The sequence below is a fragment of the Balaenoptera musculus genome, chromosome 1 (assembly GCF_009873245.2).
Source record: "Balaenoptera musculus isolate JJ_BM4_2016_0621 chromosome 1, mBalMus1.pri.v3, whole genome shotgun sequence".
Classification (NCBI taxonomy): domain Eukaryota; kingdom Metazoa; phylum Chordata; class Mammalia; order Artiodactyla; family Balaenopteridae; genus Balaenoptera; species Balaenoptera musculus.
Genome location: NC_045785.1, coordinates 9,907,848 through 9,911,401, shown reverse-complemented (window position 1 = coordinate 9,911,401; position 3,554 = coordinate 9,907,848).

The window sequence follows — 3,554 nt, the reverse complement described above, 5'->3', positions numbered from 1 at the left end:
GCTGACTCTGCTCCAAAAGGAATCCTGTGAATATTTGCAGGGAATAAGTCATCCTTCTCAAGCCAAGCATGAGTAGAGCTTCATGTGTCTCCTTACCCTTCAGAGGAACCAATTCAGGGCCAAGGTCACTGCTCCAGCAGCAGTGGAAGAGCCTCCGTTTATCCAAATTCCACTCTGGGCTCTGTTGGCACAAAGTCATAGCTCTGCCCCTTCTGGCACCATAAGAAATGTCTCACAAGTACCATGGAGATGGAAATATCAACCACTAGCCTATCCATTTCCATCCATTTCTTTGCTTAATTATGTCTTGCTGGGAGGTGGGTACCATGAGCCTGAAAGCTGACCCCAATCTTTTTTTGGGGCAAACTCTCAGATCATCACTTAATGTCCTAAGACTATGGGAATAGGAGAGTTATGTGGACCAACACAGCCTCCATCTTCAGTTCCCACAGTTAACCTGGCTGGGAAAGATTAAGGAGATACCCTTAAAATGAGTGTCATTTGTGCACAAACTAAATATTTTAAATGTCAAGAAATAAAATTCCAAATAGATAGATGTTTCTCATTCAAAAGTAAATCTTGTTGGTTAAGATATTTTAAAATGATATACATCAAAGTGCAGATCAAAATGTTTGGTATTAAGGCAAAGCTACACTTAAAGGCAAAACAAAAACATTTAATCCATTCTTTGAAAAGGAAGAAAAAGGAAAATCTCCCTGCCATCCCTAGTTGCATGCAATCGTTCAAGACCAGATTACCATAGATGAGATCTGGGTGTCCTTAACTGAGATTGTTAACTTACCAGCTCTGATGTGATTGGCAGGGTATTCAGACCTCAGTTCTGTTTGGAGAACCCAGGCAGTGACACCAGAGCAAGAAAATTCTGCATCTCTTCTTTGGTACCTGAGGCTTTTGTAGATCTTTCTAATCACATCATACCCCTTTTCAACTACTATCTTCCAATCAGAAAGTTATACCTAATTAGATTCTAGACTGTCCATCAGGTTAATCCTGATTGGATCTTTGTCTTTCTTCAGATGAGTTGACTGAATCAGATATCCATTCAAGAAAGAGAAAGAATGGGGAGGAGGGGGGGCAAGAGAGTCAAGGAATCATTTCTGATTCACTCCACAAACATTGATCGAATTTTACTAGTATGGACAGTTGTAGCTCTGGGTGTGAGACAGGAAGGGTTTAATCTCTTCCTGAATGAGAATAATAATACCAAAAGCATTATTTTGGGGGGATCTTCAGCCAGATCAAAATAATGAAAATGTCCCAGGATTTTAAAAACTTTCTAAAGACAGTGGTTTCTTTCCCCCCAAAGCCCCAATATAAAGAAGTCCTAAGGAGGAGATATGGGGATATATGTATATGTATAGCTGATTCACTTTGTTATAAAGCAGAAACTAACACACGATTGTAAAGCAATTATACTCCAATAAAAAGATTTTAAAAAAAGGTCCTTGTGTCAAGTTGCCATTTAAGTGTTATGTGGGTAACATAGCAGATCATGAACTGATTCAAGGAGCAAGAGAAATGCAACTGGGGATGTGTTGGTCCTCCAGGCTTAAGTCATGGCTTCTCTGATGGTGGTCAGGTAATAATCACAGTGAGAAGTAAGGGTGGGGGTTGAGGAGTATTCAGCTGAGTATACATTAAGTGACCCTGTGAATGACTCAAACAGTGTAAAATATGTTTGTTTTCTTCCCTATTCGGCAGGCTTGAGATTAAAATTTTTTCTCTGGATGGAGTCTAGAAATTTATAGGGAGTAACTAAGGGAAGACAATGTTATCTTTGAGCTCCTTACTTCCCAGAAAGATGGGCTCAGCTCAGCAAATTGGCTTAAAAACACTAAATCTGAGAATGTGAGTGGGGAGTGAGGCACCCAGCCCTGGGAATTTGGACATTTCCAAGTCTAAGAGCCACTGAGGGTGGCGCTGTGGGCTTTTTGGGAACTTGGAGCCAGGGAAAAAGTAAACATGGGTCAGTTGCAAATAACCCTGTCCTCATCATGGCAGCTGCTACCAGGAGGTATTTTCTTCTAGGTTCTTCCCACAGAGCAGAATTCCCAGATGGCAATTAGCCCCAGCCACTTTCCAGGGGCTTTGGGAACCAAACCATAATCCCATTGGCCCCTTTCCAAGTATATTTTGATAATTCCTGTTTCCTCAAGCTTAGCTAAGTTCAACACAGGTTCTGACTGAGGCAATGCCATTAAGCTCAGAAATAAAATTCTGTTTTTCTCCTCATATTTAGCACTGTTCACAAATTTCAACCCATTTCCCTCACAGAATTCAGAAGCTCTATTTGGTGTTTAAGTGTCTGTCACTTTCAGGGATGACTCCCACACTGGGCTGCATCACAGGGAGATTCTTTTATATACAGATGACTCTTGAACAACATACCTTTGAACTGCTCAGATCCACTTACCCGTGGATACTTTTCTATAGTAAATGTAGCCCTACACCATCTGCAGTTGGTTGAATCTGAGGATGTGGAACTGAGGGTAGGAAGGGTTGACTATGAGTTATAAGATGTATATAGGAGGTGTTTTTTTATACATGCTGATATGTTGATAATAAAGCATGCTATACTAGTCTTCCCTGATAGGGAGAGATAGTAGGTATTATAGGATTAATGTCAGTCTTTCAATGACATGACATAACCCTACAAAAGGATATAATTTATTTTTTTTTTAATTAATTAATTAATCAATTTATTTATTTATTTATTTATTTTTGGCTGTGTTGGGTCTTCGTTTCTGTACGAGGGCTTTCTCTAGTTGCGGCAAGCGGGGGCCACTCTTCATCGCGGTGAGCGGGCCTCTCACTATCGCGGCCTCTCTTGTTGCGGAGCACAGGCTCCAGACGCGCAGGCTCAGCAGTTGTGGCTCACGGGCCCAGTTGCTCCGCGGCATGTGGGATCTTCCCAGACCAGGGCTCGAACCCGTGTCCCCTGCATTGGCAGGCAGATTCTCAACCACTGCGCCACCAGGGAAGCCCCCAAACATTTCGTATATACCACTGGCCACCAAGGCTGGGATTCTTTGAAGGGTGTTCTCCATCTTGGTATCTGTTGGAAAGATTCCATTCGCTACATTTCTATCCTGGGTATAAATGGTCTTTGCATAAAAATGAGGTAAGCTGGATTGTACTCAATAGACATTTTAACTCCCAGCCTTTCAATTGTCTTTATTAATGAGGTGCAGTAGAGCGAGATTAGTAACAATGATAATCATAAACATCTCTGTTGAACACTCACAAGGTGGGCACTTTTCATCCACTTCTTCAAATAACCTTCACAGAAAATGTAAATGTCACTGCCCTTTTCCTTATTTTTAGGCTAGTGAACCCGGTTCTGGGCCAGGGAGAAGAAACTGCCCACTTCCAGGCAGTGAGCAATTGTAGGTTCCCTCAGGTGAGAGGCTCGGAAGGACCCCACCACCACCACCACTGAATTGTCAGACATCCTAAATGTTGGGAAGGACTGACTAACAGACTTCACATGAAGGTCAGTGCAAATGGAGAAATCCATAAGGACAGACAGTACA